Source organism: Anticarsia gemmatalis, chromosome 5 (assembly GCF_050436995.1).
Source record: "Anticarsia gemmatalis isolate Benzon Research Colony breed Stoneville strain chromosome 5, ilAntGemm2 primary, whole genome shotgun sequence".
NCBI lineage: Eukaryota > Metazoa > Arthropoda > Insecta > Lepidoptera > Erebidae > Anticarsia > Anticarsia gemmatalis.
The window spans coordinates 5,935,082-5,950,118 of record NC_134749.1 but is presented as its reverse complement, the minus strand read 5'-3'; the positions used below and the strand labels follow the sequence as shown (position 1 = coordinate 5,950,118).

Genomic DNA, 15,037 nt, shown 5'->3' with positions numbered 1-15,037 from the left:
GTGATGGTCAAGGTGTAAAGTTTATATTGTTGATTACTTTATAAATATTAGGACTAGCTCTTATTATGACAAGCTGAGATACAAAGTTTCTTATTGGGCAAATAGCAATACAGTTCTGCATACAATTTCTCTTGCAGTATCATATCTTTTTAGATTTAAATAATCTAGCTATTAGTCCCAATAATGAGTTCCTTATAAAGCAGTGATGAGTCAAGTCAAACAGCACATAGTTGTACCTGACGTTCGAGTGAGTAGTGAGTAAGGCACGCGTTCAGTGGTTCAGGTGACGGCCGATAAGCCCGGGCTCGTTGGCACCGTGCCCTTACAGATATAGACAGAGACATGCGTCGTATCACATACTCGTGTGAACCCGCCGTTATGTTCATAACCGTCGCGAGTAGCGTGAGCGACCTAATTAATTATTAACTATCTTTTGTGAAATATTTAGCAATTTCATCGGGAATTTCTTATAGTATTTTTTTAGCAGGCATCTTACAAGTATAACATTTCTAAGCGTGAATGTGCTATAACTAAAGTTACCTCAAAGTGATGTAACAGTATATTTCAGTTGAAAAATCACAGACGACAATGTCGCTTCATATTTCTTAAAAGTTAGATATTCATAAAGCCTTGCAAGTTTCGACACAAAATGTAAATATCTTTCGTGATTACACGACAATTGAAAGCATTAATATTAAATTTATGCACTACTTGAGACTGCTTCATGGCAAAACGAAATCCCAAAAGGCCCCCGAGGCAACAACATCCACAGGTACCTAGTAAGTTGGGTTCAAAGATTTATACTTCGCATTAATGTTGCAGTCTTTGATCTGAGAGCCCATCACATTCAGTCCATTAAAACAATTTCTACAACTAATTTGATTTTAGCATTCATTGTTAAACAGTTTTCAATAAGCTTTGTGAAAGACTGACGACAAAATGAAACAATTTATTTGAGTTGAAATCAGCATTTGACATTGCGTTTGTGTGGCAACATAAATTACTGTATTGTGACAACGGATCTCTTTAGCATTACGCATTATCTAAATAATCACACACTTAAGAAAAAGCTGCTTCTGAATCGATTGCAAAAATAGTCGCTAGTTTCATTAGTAGAATCAATTATACTCATTTGTCTTAGCCGCATGATGCATTTGTTGACTACCAACAATTTGGCAACTAATCTAGCAATTATTATAAAGCGTTTGCACCGTGTCATAAGCGTTAAGCGTCTTATAACATAGTAGTGACAAGATAATATTAGTTCTTATAGCCATGTGTACCATGTAATGTTACAGCATCAGCCCTAATTCGAACGGGAGCTACACATGTTTCGAACTCAGTTTACTTGTAGAATTCAGTTCCATTTTAAAACGAAAGTTGGTATATTTATTTTCAAGAGCCGATTACTGGCATAAAACAGCTCGCAGCCGTTCTTAGAGACATTCCAAACTTTAAGAATAAAAGTGGATTCTTTCTACGAATTGCCAGCTAACAAGATTTGGGCGGGGTCCGTCCTTTTTTTGCACATTTTCGATCACGTTGGAATAACGTTGACATTTGAGTTTGACGTATGACTTTATACCAAGCTTTACTCAGTTATTAAAATTACTTTAAACCGAAATTGAGCTGCATTTACCTCAATTTTAAAAGGCATAGCCTATACGTAATAACAAAATAAATTGGTTGATCGTAGCGAACGCGTCTTGAAGCAGGCGTATAAAGAATATAACGCTAATATCTTATCACTTGTAAGATACTCAGTGCATTGATGCATAGAATTAGAGTAGTAGTCGTTCCGCGTTCCACAGACAACAATAATATTAAATATAACCATAACTATGTTTCAGCCGAAATATATTTTCAGTGCAGTACTCCCTTAAGATGATTCATTTAAATGTGTTTACATTTGTGGTTGGCAAAGTGTACAAGACTAATAGGTAATATTGTGTGACTAACATATTTTGGGAGTTTAATGCGAAAGACAATAGATATTTTTAGATATTGTTCCTTGTGGGGGTCGCGACTTAATGTCAGTCTTAGTGTGAAAGCAGTGTTATTTAAAAAATAGGCGTCTGCCTTAGGATTCATTACATTAGTCATTTACTATCTTGCCAATACTCTTTCGAATTGAGGTTTTAAAATATTTTGTTCTTAACGAAGGCCAGATTTCACAAAAATCTTTTAGATAGGAAACTCGATATTTCTCGTAATTATTTGTCAGATTTACCCGGTGTGCAGAATGCGTCAGATTTTCGGAACACAAAAACATTGAACTGGGTTTCAATATTAACGACTAGGTTGTATGTATCTACTTGACTTTAATTATTATTATTGTATCAAACGAATACTTTGCAAGCTCTTTGAATAAGCTTAAGCAATGAAGTTCAAAGGAAATATCTCAAAAGAAGGAATCAAGTTATTATGTAGAACATATTAAAACTGCTACGTTACATTTTAAATCAATCATGAGTTAAACCGACTAACTTCAGCTTTTGAGCATTCATGACAGTTTAAAAACAGCCAGAGTTCAAAAGTATATGAATTAATAATGCAATGGTATTCAGGTAACTGAAAAGAGTCATTCGTAGTTAAAACCTTTGGGAATTGAGCGGAAATTTAATACATACCGACCGTTAGTGCCCTCGGGATCAGCCCATTTATGTAGATTCATTATTTACTCAAACTAAATTTGTAGTTTCGAAACTGTCAAACTGTTTTTCTTATTGTAGTGGCTTCCCTTTTGTTCTTTGGATACATTGCTCTTTAATTGAACTATTGTAAGTACCGAGGCGTTGACTTTGAAACATCAAGTCGGTAGCTTGAAAATAAAATAGAAAATAAATTTTCCTCTCATAAAAGCGCTTGAAATAGTTCCAACGAAATTTAAAAATCAGACGTAACTCAATTTATTTTATTGATAGAGTAGAATCATTTTCGTCTGCTTTAAATGCAAAGATAGTGTAAAATATTGGCGCCACGTCTGCATACATGCTTAAGTCGAAGTTTACTTATCTTTTCTTTAAGTTTTAAGTCTTTAAGTTTCTGTTTAAGTTTCTGTTTAACTAAAGTTTTGCATGCTGTCTACAGCCAAACATATGAGACTATCCATTGTAACACCTTTTGTACTATGTTTGATGCAAATAAAGATTATTATTATTATTATTATTATTTGTATGGTTAGCGACGGGAGCACTGCTCTAAACAGTACCAAAACTAAGTGCGTTGCCCCAACAGACTCTACTTAAGTTAATGCAATTTGTTAGAAGCTCTAGTACTGACAAATTACTTGTAGGTACCACGTCTACTAATAATGGACGCAGTATTTACAATACCGATACAAGAAACGATAAATAAACAAACTCTTAAGCAAAATATATTCAATTGTTGAATTCTTCTTCGTAAGACATTCGCTGATGTTTATTATCATGGCATATTCATTGTTTAAAAATGTTAATGTTTTAACTGTTCGGAAATCAGAAAAATCAAAATGATTTTCTAAATTTATCCCTGATATTCCAGAATTAATTTTCTTTGTAAAACCCATTTTCAACAATAACCTGATAAGGGTGCGCAGTGATCGGATTTTTTGCTTACCAAGCCTTTTATACCTACAATGCCTGTTTCAATATCGCAAAATAAGCGGGAAGATTATTGGCCATGAATTTTAAGAATTTTGTAAGTGCCTTTTCTTATACGAAATTTTGATTAAAATTTTAAGGGGAATCTATTTTATTTTTATTAGGTACGAAAAGGAATTTGAATTGGCTTCGACATTAAAAAAACTAAAGGGAAATAAAAAATAGCTGCAATTTCTCAATAGAATCTTATCTGCAGGAAATGAAACACCTGGAATTGAAACAAAGAGGTAAATACTAAGTATATTAACATACGAAACGATATTAGCTTTAGAGGCGCTCGGGAGCGCTACTTAAAACTTAAGTTGACAACTTTGACACATTCCATAACAGGATTAACAGACTAGAAGCAACTTAGACACCCTTTAGTACCAGGATCTATAGACAAAGCCAATGTAGTTCATATACTCGCAAGTTTTGTTGCAAGTTCAGATCGGACTAACGAGTGTAAAGTTTGAACTAACTACCTTAATTGCTGTTATGAACTCGTGTAACTATTGTTATTAGGAGTATGTAACTGAAACTTTAATAGTAAACTATGATAGGTTACAAATACGCAATTAGTTATGCTACTAGATAATTATTTGGTTGAGTAATTAACCTGTATACAAATCAAGACCTTCTTTATCATACCTACAGTTATTGGTAAACCTTTTCATTTTCGATTACAAAATTGTAAAGAAAACCATTTTATATAAATAATACGCCTACAATATGATTTAGTAAGACGAGTTCCTCGTTGTTTTCGTGTAATATTTGATAAAAAGCAGAACCCATCACCTGCCAATTTTCTCACGAGAATCGTAAATCAGGGGGAGAGAGTTTTTCAAGATGTTTCTGTGAGGCAGTTTGATTCATTATTTGTTTAGTGGAGACTGGGTACTTACCATTCATTTTAATTAATCCAATGTGCGTTAAACCGCTGTATTCTCTCGTGGCTAGGCATTGTGCAACGTGACTGAACAATTGTGCAGCGATTCGATATTTTGTTGGACAGACTGCAAAATTAGTCGAATAAAACCTGTTAAGCGAATAGCCTTTCATTCCAGGTAGCCTAAATATACGATGAAAGCGACCCATTCTTTGTAGTAATTAACTTTAGTTTCCACGTAAGCATAGACATACGGTTCTGAATTTAATGTTATAACCTAACATTAAGCTGGCCTTATTCCCAAATGAAGAATTACTGAAATAACTTCTTTAATGTTTGTATATAAAACTTTATCCACGCCTCTATACCTTTATGAGTCAAGTTAAAATAAATACCATTAACTAATATTAGCATAAGCTCGTGTGAAATTTATATATCGCCCAATCTTATCTGCGTTATTTATTATTGTTTTGTAGCTGATAACAGTCATAACAGTAGATGTCTACCGCTTATCGTCTGCCGCTGTAATTATACGTATCTGTTACAATCTACATTTTTATATTGAATGTTTGTGGTAGTCGACACGATAGACGCTACAACTGTATTAACGGCAGTATTATATAGTCGTTTTGTATAAATCGACCACTTCCTATGCATTGAGATAGGCGTGATATTATAAATATAATGAGATCAGGTCAGACACCATCTACATTCCTGACCTAGAAACTCGACTCTGACCTCCGTCAAAAGCTTTGTAAACGTTGTAAAATTACAAAGAAAATTACCACAAAAGCTTGAATGGAAGCATTAACAGCACAAGCAAAGTTATTTTGCTTAAAAATTACTCCGAGCTAGGATTAACGTCAAAATCTTGCAAATTTTAATTTACCGTGAAATTGAATTAGCTTTAAGTAATCAACATTCTACCGTATTTAATTCCTGAAACATCTTAAAGCTAAACAAGTCAAATGAACTGTAAAAAGGGAATTTAAGGTCGACCGCTTCATTTATTTTTACGAAAAGGTACTAAAGCGATATTGTTAGATTCTTTGATGGTTTTAGTGATAGGAATTGTCGAATAAAGTTAGTAACGCTTTGTGTCGACTTATTGACTTTTATTATTCGTTTACGTTGACGCCAATTGGCACTTAGACACGACATTCGTTCAATTAACGTGCCGTTAATACGCGTAACAGGAAGTCTTAGAAATAGGTGTTTTAAATAGATAGGAATTAAGGTGTGGCTTAAAAAGAATATATGAGACCCTGTAGTTATCGGAGGAATAAATTACGACATGCCAACTTAATAAACGATTTTGTCAAGAGGTACAATTATGTGTAACCTCGGAGCTGTCACTAACTGTTATTATAATCGGAGTGACTGTTGTTAAAGTGTAAAATCCTACAGGAAATTGACATTATTATGTCTATTTGGTAATACCAGCTCTTTGGCCCTTGGCACGCAAGCAAATGTTCCGCCACTGCGCCACTTAGACAAAACATAAATCATCCGCATGCGTTTCTAGATGTTTGAGTTATTTCTTGTTTCGAAATTCTATGACTAACATCGTGATGATGCCAAGAAAAAATTAACCACGCAAGCATTATGTAATCGAGCGTAACAAAAGACGGATACTTCACGAACAGCCAAGTAAAAGCAATTTCGTATAATGCTCAAGGAAGGAAGCGCTTTTTTCTCGTAGTCACTCCACCAAAATTTTAACTGCGAGAAGCTCTTGGAGCACACATAAAACAAAATTTTCTGATGTGTTTTCTTCAATTTGTAAATAACATCTAATATGTAATAATGTTAAACTTTGTGTAGAGCTCAAATAAAGTTATAAACAAGTTAATGTTTGGGAGCGCCCGCGATATTTGGTGAATGTGTTATTACATTGTGGGTATTAAATAAGAGGTAAGTAAGTGTACTCACGTGTCGCCTTTACGAAACGTTTAATAAATTATATCGCTTTGACAATTATTCGTCGTCAAAAGATTATAGATGTCGAAACATGCAGTTACCGCTCCAAGTATGAAACAAAATATTTTTATTTCAATTTTCACACCTAGTTATAAAAAGTTATTTGACAGTGTCCCACAGCGGGTTCCACTTTATTAAAACGCAATGGCGTACTCTTGGGGTGTATATTATGTCTATAGCTTTCTAATGAAAGATTACCGAGTTGTTTCAGGAGTTATATATTCTTTGTGTCCTAATCGACTAATATCGCTTATCGGTTAATTGGTTTAGACTAGAATAGCAGGTAAATATGTATATCTCTACAAATACACTTCTCTCGGTTTTCTACTAAGAAACTTTTGTTGGAAACTGTTATGAAACAACAATCTACTACTTAGAATAACAATAACATATTCGCATTCCAACTTGTATAAAGACAAACATTGTAGAAGATAGGATTCTCATTATTCTAACGAGAAATATAATTAAGGAATTTCTATAAAATTTTTTGTTCCGTTAGATTGTTTGAGTGTCCTAATGTGTCTCCTCCCGTGTGAGTGTCCTAAAAGCGCCTTTCTTTCCAAATCTTTCTCGCAATCACAAAAGTCAGTCATTCATAAGATTCAAAAGAATTTAAAGGCGTTCAGGTAATTCCACCATCTCCGTTTAAGTCTGCGATGTGATCACCATACCCAGGAACCTGCACCCACGCAGCAAGCATACATATCGGAATACAAACAGAATCATCAGCTGACAAGCATATTAATACAATTTGCTCCTACAAATACTTACAATACAATATTTTTCTTTGACACATTTCCCAGATATATTGGGTTAATGATAAAATAAGAAGCAACAAGTATACGTTTCAGTTAATCGCGTTCAAGGAAAACATTCTCGTATGAATGTTGGTGTAATATTTTACCGGAATTGTTTCCTTGTCTGTTGCATATTGTATTTGATTTGTAGTTGTGTTATCTTTTACGATTGTTTATATAGACTGCGCATATGTTTCTACACTATTTCTAACTCGCGACTATATGACATGCCACGGCAAAATCACGAGCAAAAGTTCGTATTTCTATAGCCTATGTGGTACATCAAAAACCGTTCAGTAATTTTAGTAAGAGTGGACTGCTCGCCGCGGCTAGCCTGTATGTATAAGCCGTAGCAAGCCTGTATGCAAAAGCCGTGGCATATACACACACTCCTTACTCTCCACACTCAACGTAGTAGTATACCGAAGAAAGCTGCTTGATTGCTGATGTCTTGTAACATACTCAAAATCTTTTTAACTTCTAAATTACTCTTGTAAAAGTATAACATCCTAATTGCGTCTCTTGTTTTTATTCTTCTAAGATATTTGCTAAAATTGTTACAGTTACTTAGAAAAAGTATTTGCGTAAGTCACCCGTAACTACGAGTGTGTCTGGGACATCTAACGGCGCAATGTCTAGATCTTGTATATCGTTGTGAGGATACCTTGTACCGTCGGCTGTAAATCTTACTTTATCACGACAAGATTACGAGAGAAATCCCCTACGTATCCACCGAGCAAACTTTATTGTGTTTATAATGAAATAAGATCGAAATACCCGTTTACAGATTGTTATTGATCTGTGAATTTCTAGGGTGTTAGACATAAGAATATTTTTTAATATCCTTGTATAAAGTTTTGTATTGATTTATAATTATACGTTCACTATGTTACTATTATTGTGTTATAAGTAGAAATGTCTAAGGTAAAGTAAGCTTAATTCAAAACACGCGAATCAAAACACTGAATACAACTGTTAAAATTCTATATACTTAATAGCTACAAACAAAGCAGCGTGTAAAAGCTAAGCAGTAAAGTATTATTCGTAACCGACCCACAATAACACACGTTTAATAATGTAGATTCACATCAGAACAACACAGAATACGCCTTGAGATTCACTATAGAAGTCACATTACTAAGAGTATGCAGGAACTGTATACATAGCTCAAAGCGAATATCTGTTGACCGGACAAATATTTGCCACGGGCGAGCCAAAGAATGGATGCCTTTTATTCTACCGCTACTGCCTTCAGAATATAAGCTGGAACATTGGCACTTCGGTGTGCCTCATATAACTATACTAATATTATAAAGCTGAAGAGTTTGTTTGTTTGAACGCGCTAATCTCAGGAACTACTGGTCCGATTTGAAAAATTCTTGCAGTGTATTGCCCATTTATTGAGGAAGGCTATAAGCTACATATCATCACGCTACAACCAAGAGGAGCAGAGTAGCGGTAAAAAATGTTACAAAACGGGGAAAATTTTGACCCATTCTCTCTTATGTGACGCAAGCGAAGTTGCGCGGGTCAGCTAGTATTTATGTAAAATACAGTTAACATCTCAATTAATATGTCGATTTTTGTTGCAGGTAAGTACGAGAAAGCGATAATTAATCATCAGCACTCGGCGTTTATTAGCTACATGACGTCACAAGGGCGCTTCATTCAGGTAAGCTCACAATTTCCAGCGCGTCTCATAAATCAAAATATGTCTTACGTCTTTATGCTGCGGCAAATCAATACTCAAAGTCTGGAGTGAAATGACAATCTTCATTTGGTCCACATACTGAAGTAAAATTTGTATTTTCCAACGTTTTATTGCTACAATGAAACATTGGAAATGGATTTTTCCGTCAATTTTAGGAGTTTTCATGAACGGGAATATAATTTTATCACACTGAGCTACCTAATATGTCTCTGCGGCGGTATGTTCTACGGCTCAATTTATCGCCTAATTAAATGAGCCTACCAGCCGAACGGTTTTTTATTTCACTCGAAAGTAAATTCAACTGGAAGCTAAAAAATGTAATGTTGGTTTTCCCGCCACACATAAAAAAGCGTTACTCAGTTAGAGTGTGCGGCAGGATTGGACAGATAATAAATATTCAACATGTAAATACATACATTATTACTCTGTGAATTTTATTTTGTGAAACAATTCAGTGTAATAATATAGCGAAAAACAAAAATGCTTAAGTGTTTCTGGAATTGGTAGAAGGCTTTTGTTTGTCGGTAGACGGCGATAAAAGTTGGTCACATTTACGAGATTATTTCATATATGCGCCTGTGTTGAACGCAAATTGCTCGTAAATTCAGAACGTTAACTCAGACCGACGAGACCAATCCTTGATTGCGATAATTAGTTAGCGAAGCTGCGGGTTTCCCTGTGAGGAAGAAAGCGCTTTACAGAGAATTCTACACTCTGCATAAGTTTCAAATGCCAGTAAGCATACAATCTTACACAATAATTTTCCTTGACGTATTCTCATTCTGTTTTACTTGATTCTCATCTTATTGAAAATATTATGACCTCTCCGTGTTTCGTTCGAGTTAATCTTACTCTTGATAACATAATTCATAATTCATGTGTGCTAAAGATGTTTATATTGTGCAAACGTTTTTACCCTTTCTTCAAAACATATTTTGGCCTACAAGGTAATGAGAGAAAATCTATCTATAATAAAAAAAAACACGTAAATTTTGCATAAGCTCACTGAACCGTCAAACATATTGACGAAATGTGGGTGTATAGAATGCAAGAGTATTAATCTTATTAATGGTATGTTCGTTAATCTTTTGGTATATTTTTAACCTTTTTATGCAATAACTAGTAAGCGTTATATTCTAGCTATTAGTGTTCAGGTAAAATAGATTTTATACCACTTATGATTCACGACGTGCAGAAAGCGAGATTGCAGGTACGTCTGTTAAATTGATGTTTTGACGTGTAACCTCATTGTTATTGCACCGTTTGCACTCTATAAACTTGAACAAAATTGTTTCCACGAACTAAATATGCGTAGATGTGCATACATCACAAAATAACATCAAAGTTTAATTTCTATATACGTAAAAGGCGTGCGGGGTAGGAAAAATATTGCAACGCCGCTGATGAAATTTTGCCGAGGTTTAGATTATACGACGATAAACGTCCACATTATACGAATTTCAAAAAGCCGTTAGACGGCACAAACTGGTTTATTTTGTTATACCCGGGGATATAATACTGAACAACATGGTTATACCAGACACGACATATATTATTAAATTTTAAATAGCTGTAATTTTTATGAAAAATGCGCCAATTGAGAAACTTTATTCCATAAATATATATTTCGACGCCTAGAAAACCTCCATTTATTTAGCTACGCTCTACAAATAGGGCACAAACCATGTGTGGGTAGTTCTCTGCAAGTCCTTTATTGCAAGAACGCGAAATTTATCCACAAAATTGGACGTAGCTTCGCGTATTGAAAGTCCTGTGAATAACTCGGCTCAAAAGGAGTCGGCACTCACTGCCTTTTGTATAGATTTCTATGTGCTGACGTTCCGATTCCTACTTCTATCTGTATCTGTATTATTTGTGCATTTCTGGCTCTAGCAAACGTAGCGTGTAGCATTTATTATAGCTGTAATTTCGACGACTTCTACACATTTTCCATTTTGTAAGTAAACGAAGTTTAATATTTACAATTCGTACCGTCGCTTTGTTTGTAACATAATTTGAATACTAAGTAGTTGATTCAACATCTCAGTAGGCAGACAAACAAGCTAAAATATTCTGACATCAGATTTCAGTTCAGGGTGGGTGTAAAAGCGTAGTTAACAAAATTATAATAAGTTATAAGAGTACACCGGCCGTCAAAAAAGTCTAATATAAATGTTGAATAGATATTAGACAGTTACAGATAAAATTTGTTTACACTTAAGTCTTTAATGAAGCTTGATTTTCACGGAAATAACTTATTCTTTCAGTTAACTAACGGTCATAAACAATCAAATACAGTTTCCGTACCTATCTTACTGTAAAAAATCTAATCACAAAGACTGTTTAGCTTTCTAATCCATTATATTTTTAGCTATTCCTTTGTTGTAGAACAATGTTTCAAACATCCATTGTTGTCATTAAAACCTCGTACATCATTCTATAACGTTATATGCAGCTTGCATGCGTCGAGCCCGCCTATTTAGCGTGCTGTTAAAACAATGATATGCCTAGTTGGCCTAATGACGCAGGGAGCGCTACACATTTACTCGTACATATAGGTAAATGTTTAGGTCTATGCTATCGCTGTAATGAGCACCGACATCATGTTAACCAAATCGGTGACCCATGACCGACTCACTACATAATTGGGCTAAAATATGGTAGGTACATCGTTTTATATAATGAGTAACAGTGTCAATTAGAAAACTATATTGGTTGCCTAAAGCCCTGTTTTTGGCATACTGACGTTTATACGCAAAGCTAAATTATAGTTCTCTGTGAAACAATATGTTTAATCAAGTAATAAAATTACTTTCCTACAAACCTACATTAGCATATTATATTTGCTACAAACGATTTATTGGCCGAAAATAGCTCGAAAATAATAGCTTTTAGCGTAATTGACGAGATACGTGGGTGTGTGACAACTTATATCCAATCATCCGCGACGATCAATTTATATTTCCGTACATCTTGATACATTGAAAATATCAGTATAATTTCTAGAAAGTTAGTGCTTTATATTTGATGCGAAGGCTCGTGCCTGTGTGCGTTGAAACGTGCGCATCGCATCGGCTTGTTCACTGAGCCCTTCATATCCTTTATTCAATTTCTCATCGCGTGTTCTAAGTGAATATTTCAGGGATCTTGATACCTATTTTTAGTGTTGTGACCGCTAGGAACCCTTGTTATGCCGTCACGTCTGTCCCTCGTGACGTTATAGTGGAGATCATCATATGTTCTATGACATACACCCGAGCACTCGATCACAAAATATGTCCAAACATCGTACCATAACTTGAAGATAGTACATAACATAAAATTATTTATACTTCACGCAAGTAATTCTGGGGAGATACCGACCCTTTTGTAACAGATAAAAAAAACTATTCTTTTTGCAATAAGATACTTTATCCTTAGAAATAACTTGGGTCTTTCAAGAAGAAATATAGTGGAAATCACTATTAGCGCTTTCACAAGGTGACTAACAAGTTTCACACATGTACCAATCAGTGTTTGCTCTACTCCTGAAACTGTCCTAACAGTACAAGTCACCGTATTTCAAAGTTTACGTGACTTCTTTTTATATTTGAAGTTAATAAATGTTTCACTTTATGATATTTAGTTTCGAACTGTGTGAGTCGTGAATTAAAAACTAAGAAGTAGGAAGATGAAATATTATAGAATAAGTCTGGGAATTGTAATTTATATTATTCAGAGGATAACTTAACAGAACCGACTATTGACAACCGATCAACGCTCCCAGCGTATTTTGTAAGAACTATATTATCAAATTATTTGAAATGTCAAACACTCGCTAGTCGATAGTATCGACTTTAGAAAATCGCGTTATAGATTTCTTAATTTCCTGCTTAAACGCTCTTTGTTCTAGGTCAGTATAGATAACTATCGTACAACTGTCATTTTGTCCACGTACCTACTGACAGCTGTCACTTGTCAAATGTCATACAATACATATTTTTGTGAGTGACAACATGCCAATATATCGCTTATCTTGGAACGAGCTATTATCATAGCTATTACTCAAAAGTCAGTCTTTAACTAGTCAAAAGTAGATATTAATTTGTCCTCGATATTTTTTCTATTTTGTGATTAGTTTTCACAGTCAAAAACTACCACTTATTCACTTTTCAGGTATGGAACCCTAAGATAAAAACGGCGGCCAGGAGTTAGCTTCTTATTCTATTGCAATTTAATAGACGTTTTGACTGTGTTCCTCGACAGTTTACTTCACCATAATACTCCTAAATACATAGAAAAACTTATTTTTATACCAGCTAAAGGTTAAAACCAGCTTCTATCAAGTGACTCAAAGTAAACTTGGATTCAACTCAGATACTATTGATAGAAATGATTCATATCAATAAGAAAAACCGTTTAAGGAAAGATATTTTTTTATTGATATTTATTATATATATAGAAAGATATATTATTTTTTCACGTTGCCAAACCAGTTTTAGTAGAATCCTAATCACTATGAACTTTAGTATTATATTTTTTCTTTTAATGTCACAATAATGAACACGAATTACGTGAATCGGATCAGAAATAACGTAATAGACATAAAACAAAAAAGATGAATCGAAAACTTTCTTGAAATCGCTTAAAAAATAAGTTAGGGAAATATTTAGATGCTTCATTCATATTTATTTGTATATATTTTATGAAAGACGCAATTGACAAAGAATTCTCGTATACTGAGACTCTAATACAAACATATTATCTGATGAGTGTACGTGTGTGTATGTCGATATGATTGATTGATCAAATCTCGACAAACAGAAGCTAATCTACAACATAATAATAACATAGCGCAATCATGTTTGTCCAGAAATATAAAAACAAAACCTCTTTTTTATTTATATCTTACTAACTATAACCCGCGACTCCGTCCGCGTAGACTTTAGATATTTTTACCTGCATAGTAAACGTTCCCGTGGAATTTCCGGAGAACAAACTATCTTCTATTTTTCTACGAAATTTCATCTAAATCGGTTTAGTGGTTTAAGCGGAACAGCTTAACAAACAGACAGACTTACTTTCGAATTTATAACATTTATTTATTAAGTGTCTAAGTTTTATATTAAGTATGGAATGACTTCTGTATGCAACTTCGTCCGGATTAAGGGTTTCCTGGGTTAAAAAGTATCCTATGTATTAATCTAGGTTATCTTTATACCAAATTTAATCGTATTTGTTCAGTAGTTTACGTTATTGAGTAACAACCAACCAAACGTTAGCGTTTATAATGGTAGTAAGATACATGACAATTAATTCAAGTAGGAGTATTATACTCAATAACTTACTTATTTCATCGCTATAATCTCAGAAACTACTAGTTTGATTTGAATAATTTTGTCTTGAGTAGAAAATTACCTTATGCTCCTATGATTACTGGCCGATTTCACAAGGGCTGTAATAACTTTAGATGATACGTCTCTTCAAGTAATCACTCAACTAAGCATAATCATGTTTTATACTATCTATCTATTAAGTCTCTGTTATCTATTTACTATCTATCTAGTAAGTTCTCTCCCTCAGTACGCTATTTTTTATAGTATAAAACAATATTTGTGTTGTATTCGTAATAGGTTTTCGACCCAAAAGCCCAAGATAACTTAAATGCCGATGGCACATGTCTACAAAAGACTCATCAATAGAATCGTATTTGTGTAAATAAGTAGCTGACCCGGCAAACGTTGCTTCGCCAAAGGCAAGGGTTATGAAAAATAGAAGTATGCCGATTCTTAGACCTACTCAATATGCTCACAAAATTTCATGAGAATCGGTCAAACCGTTTCGAAGGAATACGGGAACGAACATTGTGACTCGAGTATTTTATATATAAGGTTTACCAATACTCATAGATTGAAGTATCATCAGTATAAGTATCTGTCGAATGGAAACTTTGGTACTGGTTGTAAGGATCGAAAAATATGTATGTTAACCCTTTTCTAAATGTGGCCTACTGATTTGATAAGTTGTTCGCTATATTGGCACAAATTAAAAGGAAACATTC

At 34.1% G+C, this 15,037-nt stretch overlaps 1 protein-coding gene across 4 annotated transcripts in view; it reads left to right on the top strand.

Annotated features, from left to right (window-relative positions):
* The window catches only part of dnc (phosphodiesterase dunce), a 300,082-nt gene that overhangs the window by 144,094 nt on the left and 140,951 nt on the right, over positions 1-15,037 (top strand). The window lies entirely within an intron of this gene.